Raw genomic sequence first — 16,944 nt, forward strand, 5'->3', positions numbered from 1 at the left:
GCTAATAAATGCAAATAAGTGTAAATAATGTAATGAAGTCTTATAATGGTATTTCTTTAGCTGAGTATACATTGATACGAACTGGTATGTTCTTAAGATTAAGTAAAAATTACATTGAAGTATGTGAATAAGGTCTTGTTCTGAAGTAGAAAGTGAAATTTGGAGGCAGGGGAGATTTTTATTTTTTTATTTCTTGAAGAAGGAATATCATTCCCCTTCATATTTTAAAGCTTCTAATTCATGAACCAGAGCAAGTGAAGAGAATTCTTGCAGGTATGATTTTGAAATAATATTAGGAAAGGGAGATGACAGCCTTGTATGTTTTATGCAAGACACCCAAGTGGGTGGAATATCACACAGCATGGGAGCAGTGGGTTGGAAGTAGGAGGGGAAACTGTTTGTGACCATCACATAATGAGGATAAAGACTAACATAGTTTGAGTGCATGTACAGTGATGCTTCTGTGTATGAGGAACTTGTCTTCAAAATTTTTCTTCTAGAAGATCCATTCTGCTATTTAAATGAGAAACAAGAATAGATACTCTGTGTACTTACTAGCTGGTTTCATACCAGCGAGAAGTGACAGAAACAAGGAATATATAGAGCTCTAAGTCCAATGTAGAGGACCTATGAGGAAAGTCTGAAGCGCTTTGTGTGGGTGTAATTTTGGCCTGGCTCTCTTGCCAAGTCCAAGCTGTCTCCTCCCCCCTCCTGCTCTCTCAAAAAAACAAACCACAGAAAACCCAAAGAAGTCCAAACGAAAATGGGATTATATAAAAAATATATATTTACATATATTTACAATTTTATATATAATTTGAATATATTATACACACAATAGGGAACTCCCGAGGGGAAAAAAGGGAAAAGGGAGGGGGAAACAGGGATAAAAAAACCTAAAAACAAATACCCTCCAAATATACACCGCTAATAGAGACCTAGAAAACAAACAAATAATAATAAAAAAAAAAGAATTAAATACTTCCCTGAACGAGACAACAGAACCGTGTGAAGCACCAACCAACTCCCCACGCCTCCCAGAGGGACTGGAGATAACGGCAGGTCTGAGCAGACAGGCCTTGGCCTGTACAAGCAAAGACCGTCTGTGGAGAGACCTATCACCTTCAGCCACCGGCAGAGAGAAGAGAACGAGATCTCTTATCTACACCTTATTTATATGTTGTGTTATGTTAAAGGATGATATGGAATACTTCCTTAGATTTCTGACCCCTGTTGCTAAGGAAGGCCTAAAAAAATCCAAAAGCCAACCCACTACACAGTTTTTTCTTTTCTTCCTAGAGAAGGCCCAAGAGAACCTCGTCACAAGTATTCTAGTACTTATAGGGTGTCTACAGAGAGAATGGAGTCTCTCTTCTCACATGAAAGAAAAAGTACTAATTGTGCCAGGAGAGGTTTCGTCTTGATACAAGAAAGAAATTTTTTACCATGAATAACTGTTGACTAGAACAGTGTACCTAGTGTCATGGCGAAGTCTCTGTCGCTGAAAGTTTTCAAGACATGACTGGACAGGGTGCTAGATAATTTTGTCTAGCCTCCCTTACCCACACAAGGTTGGACCAGATAATCTTTCAAGGTCCCTTCCAACCTGGGCTGTTCTATATTCCTAGGAGATATGGTAGCAGGCTAGAAACACCTCCACAGAAGGCACCCTGATTCTTATGTGGTTTGCAATAACCAACGGCACAAGTGTGAAACATGGACCTGCAGCTCCAGCCTGGCTGGGTGCACAGGAATGCCCTATGTGTGGCTCTGCCTTCTGGTTGCTTGTGGATGTGTGTTTGCCAAACAGCACATGGAGGACCCAAAAATACTGCCAGATAATCATATTTCTAATTGATATGTGATTCACATGTTATATACGCTGAAAGTCAGTGTTCTGTAATGTAAAATAAAAATCACAAAGATCTGGTTCTTTTAAAGAAGTACTTGTTAGTATGCTTTGCCATGAGTCATTAGGATGGTATTTCTTTCTAGGAGATATCTTAAAAAATGATCTGTCAAAATCATCTGTAATCAAGATAACATATTCCTAACAGTGGAAGAATAAAGCAAATACAATCACAGGTGAAGGAAGTAAGTGGTTTATACCATTGTATGACTTGTTTGGTAATGAAATACAGACATTGTCTTCTGTTTTACCAGGAGCGTGAGACACATGATGCTCCCAATTGAATGAGATCACACAGGAGCAAAAGTCACAGTAAAACTGGAAGTGATAAATCATCAGAAATTTTCCTATTTCCTCTAGAACCTTCCAGTCAGGTGGTACTTGACCACTGTCAGTAACCTAGTGTTTCATACAGGCAGTTTTCTTCAGGCCATTACTGTAGCCATTGCTTCAACAGATCAGTGTAATAGAAGCGCTGAGCCAGGTAACTTGTTAAGGTGTAAATTAATTTTTGGCCTAACCCCAGCAAGTTCTAGTGTTGAAGCAATAATTCTTCAGTGAGCATAAATATCTCTATCTCTTGGTATCAGACCAGTAGGTTAGATGTTAATGACCCTCGTGAGAATTTCTTCTCAGTGAAGGTCAAGCTGCTGAATGCAAAACCATTATTCTCTTTTATACCTAGTAATTAATAAATTTACTTCCTGCAACAAGGCTCAATTTCTTTAAAATTTGAGAGAATTTTAACCCACATGTGTTGCCTTCTAGTGGAGAATCTGGCCCGAGATGCTGAGTGTTTTACATGGGACATGCTCTTAGTCGTTCCACTTGGTACTGTTCCGCTTCATGTGATCTGCCATTTATTGAAGCAAAGCAAGGAGTCCAGTCCTTGATTGAATTTTCAGGGTTTCATGCAAAGCGGAACAAATGAGGATGGAGAACAATCAATTCTTGTTGTCCTAAAAATGGTATTTAATGACATCTTTGGGAGATAAATGTATGATGAATTTTTGCGTCCCCACAGGCAGAAGCTTTTGAAAAGTGGTCTGTTGCACAGTGACTGAACTATTAGATAAGAAGGGCTTGTAACAGTGGTACTTACTTCACTTCCATCTCCTGTTTGTCAGTCCAACACAGAATTTGGTTTGGTTTTCTTGCAAAAAACCCTAAACCATAACATTAAAGCTGAGCAATAAAAAGCTGAAAGTAAGACACAGTGCAAATAATTCAGATCAGAATCTAATTTGTCAAGCCGAGAAGCTTGTACTGCCTCTTGTTGTGTGATGGAGGAGTCTAGAGGCAACTACAAAGGCCCTTCACCATTGCTATGATTACATGGTGCACTGCAGCTTGCATTTTGGAAAAGTCTGCACTGAAAAGCAAAGAGAGACCATTGCCCATATATCTTCTTTCTGTGGTCAGATAGATCAAGTTTTCAAAGGCATTTCATTGTCTAATTCGTTTATGTTGATAAGACTTGGAGGCCTGTGCTCTCTTGGAAATGTAAATCTGTGTCCATTGGCCCCTACTCATGAAGAGGAAGGAATATGAACTTTTGTAAAAAAAAATTAAAGACATAGATCTCATGACTGTGGGGGAAAACTCCAAACATATCTTCAAAGCCAGCCTGAAATGGTAACTTTGAGACTTGCACATTTTTTATCTGAGAAATTCCCAGGCTGAGGGGCATATATGGCCAGTGACACAGCATGCGCTCTAAGGTCAGTGTGCTGGGTGGTGGCAGCATCTTCTAGAAAGATCTACCCTGATAGAGGCTGGGGATGTGGAGATTGAATTTAGGGAATGTGGGGAACACCATGACTTCAGAGTGTTAGTTTGTGGAGGTAGAGAACATGCTGAGAAGGAGGCATTGGTTTTGATGTCTTTCTGGCAGATGAAATGTGGATTTGGAGAAGAGAGGTACTGCCTATGTTGGGAAGAGAGCATGGGATCCTAAAAGAGCAGCTGGGTGCAGAGGCACTGTTCATGCATATGAACAGTCCCTGGCAATCAGACCTCAGTTGCTGCTACTGCTGCTGATTAAGGCAGGACTCACTGCCACCACTAGTGATGGCATCTGAGCTGACTGGTAGCCTAGAATAATGTATACATTATAGTTCAGATCACACTATACAAATCATATGTGCAATGCGCAACTCAGATCGTATTGTCAGGATGCAAAAATAGGGACAAAATCTATAATCTGTAATATATTAACTTTCAGTTTAATCTTAACAGGATGTTATCACCTGAAGGTCAGCTGGTTTCAAAGTGCCTTCTTTGATCAGCAGGGAGAGACAGGCACCTTCAGAGGGTATTTCTTCCCAACTGTCACAGACATATGTGTTAGGACATGATGAATTACTCTTTCGAGATGTCTCTTTCTCTACGGAATGTAAATAGACCCCATATGACAGAGTTCAGTTAGACACCTAGGGCTTGATTCAGCTTCCCATTCATAGCCATCTAGTGACTTTGGAGGCCCCAAGGATTCTGTGACCTCTGCATGGGGCTGGTAAATGTAATGCAGGCTATGAACTGAAAGTCCAGGAAGCCTGGGGAATCTGAAATGATGCTAGAGAGGTATGTATGGGCAACTGAACTGCTTGCCTAAATTCTAGTTATTTAAAGTGAGGTGAGTGGAATCCCACAATTGGGATTTTCCCCTAGCCCAGCGAAAGCTGGTGTCAGTCTCAGTAGAATACCTGCAGGTGGATGAGTCTTCAGACTCTAGCAGGTTTAATCTTTGGTTTTGTATTGGAAAAAAACCCCAAAACAACCCAATAAAATCCCCAAAAGAATATTGCCCCCCTACATACCTGTCGGTCAACACTCAAACAACCTGGGAAAGAAAGAACTAGTTCCTCTGCTTTATTGGGGACATTAAATTCAGAGATGCCTATAAGAAGATATATTTGAAAGTGTGAAAATTGCACTTAATAGAGCTCTTAAAATATGATGGCTGGGCAACTATTTTTTCTGACAACCAGTAATTACTTAATCATACAAATTTCTTTCACTATGTGAAAGAAATGGAGAAAAGCAGGTGATAATTCCCTTTGGGCATCTGAGGATTTAATAACCTTATTTCTTCAGATGTGCTCAGGAATATTAGTCTCTAATATCTACATCAGTTACAGAAAAACAATAAAAACAATAAAAGTAATTTCAAAGATCCTAGCATTAGTTTGTTTGTGTCAAAGCCTTTAACTTTATGAAATATTTTGTGGGGGTGGAATTTGACATGCCTTATGCAATTGTTCTCCTGATTCAGTGTAACTAGAGAAATAAATTTGCGGCAAATGGAAGTCAAGTAAGGAATGCAAGCAAATGTTAAAGGAGACATTTTTCTTTCAGGAAGCTTTTACAGTAGACTTCTGAAAGATTTTATCTGGAACATAGATTCTTCAAAAAAAGTAATTTGACACTGAGAGAAATCATGCGTCACACACATTGTTGATGTCTGAGTCTGTTTCATTTGTCTTAGTTACAATTTTATGTTTATATGATGGGTATCTCCTGCAACTGTGCAGTGGAAGAAGTCAATACTGAAGCCATTTTTATTTCCCCACCAGGTGGTACTGTTGTACTGACTATAGAACTCTTATTTTGGCTATGGTTGATTTATATCTGTACTCTCTTCTGCACATGTTTTAAGGACAGATTTTTGTCTGTAGAGAAGAGAGTTTCAGTGTTAGAATTAAATTTCTTAGCAGAATACTCTTAAGACTCTTTTTTGGGTCCTTTTTTTCCTAACTTTTCATCTCATTAAAAATAGATTTTACTGCAAGTTGTGATTGTCAGAAAATCTCCATTATTGTTGTTTGGACTTTTTCACCTTTTATTGCATTTTTAAAAATCTAATCAGTCTATTTCAGACTCCCTTGTCTTTCAAAATACAACAATAGCTCTTTATCTGGAAATTCATCTCTTTTTTTCTCCCCTTTAGTTACGCGTAAGTAAAGAGGCACCTACAATTAATTACAGAAGAGAAAATAAATAAAAGACATTTAATATTTAGGAGCATGCAGGTTTTTTTCCCTCTGAAAACAGACCTAACCACTATCAAGTACAGAAGCAAAACATGATTAATCGTTTTAATCAATCTCTGTTGCAGTACATAGGGTTCTTCCAGTTGCTTGCAGAGGTCTGTCTATAAGATCTATTGTGAACATCTGTGTTTGCTGACCCACCATCACATTTGACACTTGCATCATTTCTGTGGTCATGTGGTCATACTACTGTACTACTGCAGTTTATAGCTTATATTAGAAAATAGAATAAGGCTAGGGGAGAAGCCTGAGCCCTAGTCTGGGTGTCTGCATGCTGTTAAATGGTCAGCATAGTCTTTGGCAGGGCTGGGGACTCCTCCAGATGGAGTTTATCAGAGTTTGGTCATAGCCTGTACTTTACATGGAAGAGAGTTAAGCTATATTGATATGCACTGTGCAGGGATTATTGGTCTCAAGACTGCAGCACAGGCCCTGGTCCATTTCATTCACCAGTATCAATGTAGCCACTGGGACCCACTGAGTCATCCTTATGCTCAAAGCTAAGGATGACCTCAGGTTTACTCAATTTTAGAAACATGAACTTCTATTTTTGACCTAGCCTTTTCATCCATTATGTTTCTCTTTTGGCTGTTTCTATTCAACCCACGTACATGGATATACCATGGACAGCTTGATAAAGCAGTTACCCCACAGATGCTGGTCGTACAAGCTATCAAGTGTCATGCACAATCTATAGTTAAAAGCAGTAGGAAACATCAAAATAGGCTCCAGTATATAAAGTAAAAAGTTTTTTAATACGTGTGGAGGCTTACATTTAACTGTTATTAAAAAAAATATTCAAAACCGGTGGTCTATGCCTTTTTTAGTGATATCTAATAGTTTTTTAAAAAAGTAAGGTATTTAGTTTTATATAGATTTTCTATATATTCTTCATGAACAGAATAAATACATTGAAGAGCTGAATGTGACTATTACCTTTCAAACCTTCCCTTCAAACAGCTTCCCACTTGAGGTTCTTGTGCTTTATGGCCAGCAGGGACTGCAACGTAGTGATAGAGACCCCAAGTGAATCCCAGTGAAACCATGGGGCACAATGCAATCCTGTAGGCAGAATGAATGCCTTGAGTACACAAGCAGGCCTTGTTTGCCAATGTCCACAGCATGCCCTTCATGGCCTCTAGGTCAGAGGATAGGTCCTGCTGGGGTGAAAATGGGACAGAAGATACTCCTCTTTTTAGGAACATATGACTTCCCAACACTGAGGTGAGGATGTGGGAGGCATGGGAACAGCAGATAGGGGCTAAAACAAGAACTGAAGGGACATTAGTATCCTGGCAAGTAGTGCTTGCAAAGCAGATCTGTGGGGTCTGTTGCCAGTATTGTGGTCATATTATTGTGCCGGAGGTAACATGAGAGCAGGATAGGAAGAGTTACATAAGACACTTCTGCTCAGACATTCTGTACGCTCTACAAATCGGAACCCTTTCTTTAGGCATCAGATCCCAGGCAAAAAACCTCTCTGTGATTATATCTTCTCAAAGCATAAAGTTATGGTCTGTTAAATATCTGTACACCCTACCTAGAAAATGATCTATCAGCATCTTCAGCTTTTGGCTCTGCTTTTGAACAATATCCATCTATTATTGTTGATAAAGGCTTATTTCTTCCTACTATTTTCCCTCATCACAAAGAAGTCCCCTGAATCCTGGACTTTCCTACAAATGTGCATGCTTAAAATAACACTTTCTGTGGGCTTTTTTTAGATTTCGATTTTTTACTTGATGGCAATAATAATATTAATTCTACATGACAAAAAAAATATATCCAATGTCCTGGCAAAAGCGTTCTGGATCTGGGAGCAATGTCTCAAATGCGCTTGAATGAGATCTAACAAGAATAAGCATGTGTCTTAGGCAGGCTCTTGAGATTGCAGGATGGGAGAAATATGCTTGAAGGAATCACACTGAAGTGGTTTGCCAGTAGTACATAGATAGGATTGCTGGTAGGGATATTTAATAACATGGGTATGGTTCTTGTTTCCAGGACTTAGAGTTCATAAAGAACAGGTGAAAAGAGATTAAATGCTTCTCCGACATAATTTTTCTATGTCAGAACTTGTTGTTGGTGCCACAGGTCATCTTTGCAGAGGGAAAAGTGAGCTACATAGCTACAAGCAGGAAAAGGAGTGTGCCCTATAAACTGAGAATCGTGTTTCCCATGACACTAGATCCCAGTAACAGTATTTCTTTGTTATAGAAATGCACTTCAGAGATTGAATCAAAGCCATACAAGATGATTTTAAGAATCCTACTTCTGAAAGCAGAGGAATATCACACAAAGAGTAGCAGACATTGAAAATATTTGCCCTGTGGCTTCCAGCTTTGGTTTCTGTTCCTAAATGCTCCCTTTCTGAAGCCTAGGAAAACCTATTAAGCTGGAGTCACACCTGCACAGGCCAGACTCAGTTCACATGCACTCTGAAACATCTGCAGACTGATGTAAAGCAACCAGAAACCCCAGTGTTTTATGAGCCATTTTGGGCTCTAGGGAACCTTTACTAAAGCACAGCTTTGGTATTGGAAAGAATATGAAGGGTCAACAATTTGAGATGGCCACCAACAGGGACAGCAGGGTCAAGATTAAAAGAAATCTTTTAAGAATGTATTTAAGAGGGAATAGATCCAATAAAATGACCTTTGGAAAGTCTCTTATTCTCCTGTAATTTCTTTGTTAGTTGCTTTTGCCAGGTCTACATGATGCTTCAGGGTGAAGTAGCTGACCTTCAAAGCTTGGGAGTCCTTGTACTTTCCTCTTCTACTGCTTTTATCATTTTTGGGGAAGAATTGAAACATATATTCTAGTCACCCACTGAAGAATGGATTCTGGTTTATCTAATAAATGATAGAAATTGCTGGTCTGTTCTATCTGGAAATGGAAAAGACCTCAGATAAAAGCCTCTCTTTATTAAGGAGCCAAGGATGTTTTAGATCCCATTTGGCCTTCATGCCTTACTCATTCGTGGTCATTTTATCTAGTGGTGCTTTCTTGATACAGCTATTATCATTCTCAGTTACTCTAAACATATAGTATTTATTCTGCAACTGTCTTTCTACCTTTTTAGCCCTTTTAATAGGCACTAAAATCCTGTGAGGCTAGTTACCCTCTGATCACCCTGCATATTTCTCACCTGAGTGGGCATCCTCTCATTCCCTCTAAATGGCCCGTTTGGGCCATCCTCTTCTTGCTCTGTTTATTCCCTTGCCTTCTCCTTTCTTCTTACTTCTTTTTACAATTTACACCCCTTCTTCTCCTGTATCAGGAAAACCTCTTTGTCCTCATTTTCTGATTTTTTTTTTCTATTCATCGGGAAGCAAAATAGTCAGAGAAAGCGGTGAATAGACTTGGAATTGAATTCCACCTGTGAGGTGGGTTCAAGACCTAGGTTGAAATATTTCAGTTACTGTCCATTTTGACATTACAGCCTGCTTTTGGCATCATATAAAATGGTTGTCCTAGACTATTGTAATGGTCATAATCACTGATTTTAAAATCATGGATTCTTCTTTAAAGATTCACTTAACTAACTCACTACTTCAAACAATTGCTTCTCTCTGTCTCTCTTCATTAGTAATCCCCTCACACTCTCTTTGCTACAGTGTTGTTTCATCTTGTGTTTGTTTGTCCTAACTAATTTAGATATTAAGTCCTTGGTGACTGACAGTGTGTCTATCTATGCAAAGCACACTTAAATAAATAAATTTAATAATAATTAATAATAAATATGCCAGCTGAAAGCTGTGCATCTGAGCTAGCAAGGACAACACTGACTGATGAATTTGGTTTCAGGAACAGTGCTTGCTGTTCCACTGCTTTGGCTCTTTGGGAAGTGCTGTTGATGGTTGTTGTGTTCTGAGGGCTGTCAGGTCCACCTCTCAGAGCTCTCCTCACTGGAGAGTCACTCTGCCTTGACCGTCATCACTTGACAATTTGAAATCCAGCCTTTCAAGCTACCACTCTCCTAAAGGTGGCCAAAAACCAAGAGGAAAGCATAAAATCTGTTTTAGGGGAGATGATCCTTCAAATTTCTGACATCTCCTGAAAATCCCTGTGCACAACTAGTACCAGTCACATACAGATAGAAAATTCTTTACATCTTTATTCATTCTTCTGTATATGGAAAATGATTTCTCTCTCTCTCTTCCCCTCTTCCCCAGTTTCGTATATACGAAAGGTTTGCAAAGCAACTCCGCAGTTTTGTGAAACAGGCTCTGTAAACACTCGGACAGAATCATTAAACCTGGCAGGAAAGAATTCTTGTCATGTGTGTTAACAGTTGTCTAAGCTTGAACACTATTTAATCTGTTATTCCTGGTGGGCACTACCTTGTAGGAAAATAATATTATTACAGATCTAATCTTTCAGTTAGTAATAAACCTTGGGAGTGGTCTGATGGAGAAAGAGGAGAAGTGAGTCCTTCGTGAGCAGAGGTAAACTGGGGAAAATCTGTCCTTTGTGTGTCTGCCTGAGGAATTATGTCTTCTGATAGAACAAGTTACTCACAGTACATATTGCCTTTTACCTCTTCATTATTGATAAAAGAGATTATTTGCCTATACCTTCTCTGGTCCATTCTATAGCTCTAACAGCAATAAAAGTCAGGAAAAGAATAGCTGAATAATATCTAACAGAAGAAGATGAATTATTGTCATTTCAGTGATTATTAATCCATCTGAAGATGACACCTTTTATCAAATGTGGCAACGTCTAGAACATGTTCATTGCAGTAGTAGTTTTACTGCCATCAAAATCCTAAAGTATTTACTGCCATAAATAACATTTGTTCTCCCAGTTAACCCCTGGGGAAAAGGGATGAATGTGCATGAGCTCTGTTTTTTGTAGAATCTTTATTTTTTTGCATGAATATAAAGTACACTTTGGAGGAAGTGGTGGGATGTTTGGTGGGATTCAGGAGCTGCAAACTAGACCACGAAGCAGTTATTTCTCAGGCAAATAACTTTGCTTCTTACCCCATAAGGCTACATTGTGACAGAACTTTGTGAGGTCCCGGGAGTACTTTGAATATAAACACTGCAATCTGGAGCTTAATTCAATATTTTGCAGAGTCAGTGGAGAAAGTAATGTAATTTGTTCACTGTAATCAGCTAGTAGGTGTCTCTGAAGGTCTGATTACTTAATGTTCAAATAAAATGTACTGGTACAATCCAGATGGGAGTTGATGATGGCATATATAACTAAGATGGACTTGCTTAGTATGGAGTCTTTTAACGAATCAGAGATAAAAGAAAGCATTATCGATAGATACAGCTCCTTGGGAGCTTGGTGTGAATGAGAAATCCAAACCTTAACTAAATACTGTGAGCATACAGTGTCAAAGAAAGTTTATTACACAGTGACAAAAAAACTTTTCAAAGTCTGCTGCAGAGCCTCCAACATAATCCTCTGTGTCTCACAGGTTCCAGATTGTCCAGTAATTTTTCAAATACAAGCTATTTTTGGCTTGTGGGGGTGAGAGGCCAGTATATTTGCCCTCAGCTATTCCCCAGCTCTTTCCTTATCAATAGCAGAGGTATGGCCACTCATGGCATCTTTTCTACTTTACAGTGGTGTGTGGCTCGTTAGCAGTTTGGGGATACTGTCAGTGGGCTCAGCCATCACTCACGTGCATCTGTGATTTGAGCAAGAGCGGGGGATAACGAAGGCTGCACTGCGCTGTGTGTTGTTTCTGGATTATTGGCTTTTTGGCACATATAGTCTGACCCCACCATTTCGTGGCTGCAAATAGATGCTGACAAAGTCTTGAGAGAGAATTATTTCCTGCAGAGCTCTGCTTTTTAAGCAGTCAGTTGAACAACATTAGTACTTGTTAGATGCTTCTAACCCTGAAATAAGCAACTATTTTTACCTGTTCCTCGTGATGACTTTCTCTTCTAGGCAGGACAGCAATACCTATCAGACCCTTTAACAGGTTACATTTACAGCTTATTCCAGGATCTCATACTTGCCATATTGAAGATCCCCTGAGCTTCATGTGAAGCAGAGAAACGCTACATAATGGTCTTCTAATTTTTGTTCCTTTTGACAGCTAAATACCAAGTCATTGTGAATAAAACTCATTTGCCCAAACACAGCTTTCTGCAGCTGAGCTAATCACCTTACTTCATTAATTAATAAAGAAAACTAGGCACTTCTGGGATGTAATTTGTTTCATACCAAAGTACATACCTCAAACATACAAGAGGTCGTGAGACCTGGTAGTTTCAAAAATTGTGACCTAATTAGGTCACTATAATTAGTTCAGGCAATGGGACAGACTGTTAAGGGTTAGGGGACAACAGATGACGATTTATAGCTTTACTTATTAAGAGGAACCTCGGTAATCAATATTTCCATGTTTTGCAGTGCTTTGCAACAACTGTATTTCTCATAATTTCTGTCTTTTTTTTTTTCCTTTGGGAGAGCAGCACCAGGAATCCTTTCTTTCCAGCTCAAATGTGACTTTCATCCATATTTTTGAAAGGCAATTCTACCCAGGGATCCCCCAGAATGAATAAACTGAAACTGAAAGATGTGTGACTCAAAGAAATGCAATGGGCTCAAGACAGGTGGATGCTATTTTATGAGCAATGCAGGAGATCAGATTAAATGATCCAGTAGTCCCTTCTAGGTTTAAAATCTATTAAAAAACCTGAACAAGTTCAACAAAAATGTAATAGCATTTTACAGAAATTACTCTAAAACCTTTAAGAATTAATAGTCATTAATAGCCTTTTTATGATGTTTTCGCTATGTATTTCTAGAGCAATAAATCCTACAGAGAGGGATTTATTTCTCTTTAAATTGATGATGTGATGGGTAAGAAATGTCCTTATTTGAAAGGTCAGCCGTGGTATAGCAAAAAAGCTTGTTTCCTAGTTGATGCCTCATATACATTTGCAATTAGGAAGAACAGTAATTTAGAAATAAGGGGGGATCTCCTTTTAACGTGAATTTTCAAAGCATCACTCTGTGTATCATTTAGACAACCCTTGGCTCTGACTGCTGTGTACAAATGCATCAGCCAGTGCATGTGGGCAGTGTAAGTCATCCAATTTTCCTACCATATAATAATAAAAAAACAAATGATGGTGAAGCCAGCATTTAGGTCTAGAGAAGGAAGCTGTGATAATGCCACGAATCCTTGCACTCAGGGATCAACAACGATGGCATACAAAGCAGACACAATGACAGGCAGATTCTTGCTTAGCGGATGTTGATCTGAGCCGCAGGCACATTTATTCAATCTTATTTTTATCTCACAGCTCTTGTACCCTGACTAATACCTTTAATAGAAAGAGTGGTGCTTTAAAAGATGGTAACTCAAGCCTATGGGAATTAAACACATTTGAAAACAAGTTAATTCTTTTGGGTTAATATCACAGATTTCTGGCCTTTCTTCCTTCCCCTTATTCCCCTCAGTTATGTCTGTTTTACATTTTAATGTAGTATATTGTACTGCAGAGACTGTAGTTTCAATTCATGCTAGTGAAAAAGAATAGAAACCCAGAGCTGCTGCAATACTATATGCCTTCTGGGGATCCCTGTAGCCAAATGTGTCTGGAGAACTTCCTTTCATAGAATATAACTTCTTCATCATCCCTAGTAAGAGACATGAATAAACATCCCATAATAAAGTTAAATACCTGTTCTGCACACACAAACAAGTTTTTTTGTGACAGAAAAAATACTTTTTTATTGCTTTTACTAACATTACTGCACAAAGACAGAACTAAGAATTGTTCCTACAAATTTTATTTGTGGAGAGACATGGATATTTTTAGAAGATCAAACATGGAAATAGAAGATTATTTCAATAATTTTTAATAATCAGACCATCGCATTCAGGTTTACAAGTTGGTTGTAGATAATGTGATGGTCTAAATTAAGAAAATTAAGAATGAAAACTGTCTGAAATAGAGTATTAAATAGGGAAAGAGTCAAGCCTCTAATCCCATTACAATATTCACAGATACAAGATAGCCAATTCAGTGGCACACAAAACATGGACATGTTGACTCCAGAAAAACTTGTTGAGGTCAGTCACATGAGTAGAATAATAATTCTGATGGCATGAGCTGTGTATGTAAAATTGGCTCAAGAAGGATTTTCTGAACTGCTCAAGACTCAGAAAAACATTTCTGTCTGAAGTGCTTTAAAAGTAAAGCATTATTTTTAGGTCTATATAACATCCTTGAACTATGGAGACTCTAAATGCTAGCAAAATTAAAGTATCTTTTAGGAATGTGCTGATGATAATGCTTAGTGATGCAAAGAGAAATGTGATAGTGCTGATAATGATACTTTTGCGTAATTTTTTCCTCCACGTGAAAGGATTTGAATCAGAAGTATGGGTATGCTGTAGCAATGCCCACAGTACCTTCCTAGCCCTGTGAGGGTTGGAATACTATCAGTATTCCTGTGAGATTTTGGTCCAAAATGGAGGAAAAATTATGGGACTGTTTACTGTTGTCAGAGAAGTAAGATACAAATTAATGAAGAAAGCAGCAGCACCAAAATGCTGCTGATCACAATTTGTGATATAAAATTGAAGTAGACAGCCCAAAGGAGCTAGTGACAATAAGTAAATAACATTTACAAATATGCTGAAAGAAAAAAAAGGAAAAGTAAGAGAAGCAGTCAGTCTCTTGATAGATGACAAGGGTAACAAAAAACAGGGGGATGAGGCTTTGCACAATTCTCTTATCTTTCTGTCCTTGTTCTCACTCATGCATCCTAAGCTGGAAATGGGATCCTCTCATGTCTAATGAGAAGGGACAGATAGTAAAAAGAAAATAAGAAAAGCAGACATATTCCAGTGCCTTCACTGGTGCTTGTGCGAGCTTATCACCATATGGGGAACACAAAATCTGCAACCCTGTAGCAAAACTCGAAATGCCTGGTAAGGCTTACAACACTGCAAGCAAATCCTGCGTTTCCTGCTGGGTCTTGACATCTGGGCCCACTATCTTCCCACAGCACCTGCATCCTGATATAGATGAACACATCACAGCCCTGCATGGGTGCTCCAGGACTGGACAGGTCAGGAGGCAGCAGCTCTCAAACTTATTTCTGCCTCTGGTCTGGTTCCTCACCAGAGTTCATCTGCCTTTCTCCTGTAATGTGCTCCTGCACTACTAGTTCTCTAAAACTCTTCCACATCTGCTAGAGATGTGTATCCCATGAAAAGGGCATGACACACTTGAGTGACTTTTTTTGACTTCCCAGATTCCCTGGGAAGTAGGTGAGACTTTTTCGGGGGAATAAACTACCATTATAATGCTCCAGTCCTTGTATTTCCTTCCCTACTGAGATCTCTGTGGGTGTCTTGGCATCAGACACCTACCCCAGCAGGCTCTGCCAGGATTCCCATTGCAGCATTGCCACAAAGCTTCCTTGAGCAGTCTGCTTTCACCCTTCACTTTCCCAGTAGCTCTCCATTACTGCTTTTCCAGGACTCAGTGCCACTCCTCTCTCCTCCCTCCCCCTTCCCGCCTCAAAATCATTTTGACCCCCATTTTCCCAGCAGCAGCAGCTCCTATCTCCATGTCAGCTTGATGCCTCTGCCTGAGTTCTGTTGTTAACAGAAGTCACTGGTATAACATACAATGACATGGTTATGGATTATGGAGCTCTATTTAGTAACCAAATCTTTGCTTTTCTCAAGTGGCAGAATATAAGTGAACTCAAAATTTTGCCTTCTGTGGAAATTTAACAGTGGAGGCAGGGAGCCACATATGTGTGGAAAGGAAACTGGAAAGATTTATGGAAGGAAGGTAACGAGATCTTGACAAATGGGGGAATTATCCCATAGAGGCTCTCTTCACTGCTCAGACTGCCTTCCTTCTAGCTGGAAAAGTGCTGGCCTCCAGGGCTGTTCAAAAGGGGTCTGTCTGCAGACCCACAGTGCCGCGGCAGTGTGACAAATGCAGCTAGAAATGTGCTGGCAGCTGGGACCTCCCTGAGCCTGTGAGCTGCTTCCAGCCAGAGAAGAGTAGGATGGAAGGTCAAAGGAAATAATTTGGGAGGAACTTCAGGTGCAGAAGGTGCCTGGGCTGTCTGGACACTGGATGCTGGGTATCGATGGAGCCCAGGAAGGCTGTCCCACCTCTAGGAAAGGAGCCAGCCAGTGGCTAGACTTGGGTTGACTCAGGTGGGGCTTGGTGCCCTGATTGAGTCAGGAGAAAGGTTTGATGTCCTGTTGCCTGCAGGGACAGCCTCCAGGAGCCTTTGTAAGGGAAGGTATGTGGAGCTGCCCATGGCTCAGTCAGCCTCAGCAGACATAACCACACACTGTGTATGCCATTTGACCCTCACTAGCTGGTGTCAGCCTAACACAGCTATTCTGCTCTTGATAATGTAGCAAATTTATTCAGTACAGATTGCCATTGTTGTGGTCCAAGTTAGCCCTAGGGGCATGCTCAGACGGTGAAATTTAAGAGATCTGTGAGTGATCCCAGCAGCTGGTTGTTCACATCTGCATGGGCTGGTGCTCTGTAGCCTCTGTCACCTTCACTCAGTGCAAAGCTTGGAATAATCAGCAAGTAAAACGTGTAACATACTGAAGTAGATTAACTAATGCAAAGTGGTTTTCCATCCCTGATGCAATTTTGAGCTATTGCTCAGTCTTCATTTAAATAAATACATTAAATTTTGTCCCACTAACTTGCAATACCTTCATCTGAGTGTATGAAAGCTCCAGTTTGATACGCATTCCTGTCCCTTGATCATGTGTTTGGAACATGTAGCACTCATGCATTGCTTCTGTCTATAGAAAAACGTAGAGAAAAAATTGTAGTGAAAAGAAGTGAAGAATTTTCTGATGTGAAATTCCCACAGCTATGTTGCTTAGCAGGACTGAGAACACACACAATATAGAAACCATTACAAAAGAAAAACATGTTATTTGTGTTATGCAATATGATAAAGTTAATACTTGTAATGGAATCTTAAATTTTGGATCTCATG

The sequence above is a fragment of the Manacus candei genome, unplaced genomic scaffold (genome assembly GCF_025592945.1).
Source record: "Manacus candei isolate 608988 ecotype Guabito, Panama unplaced genomic scaffold, ASM2559294v1 h1tg000011l, whole genome shotgun sequence".
NCBI lineage: Eukaryota > Metazoa > Chordata > Aves > Passeriformes > Pipridae > Manacus > Manacus candei.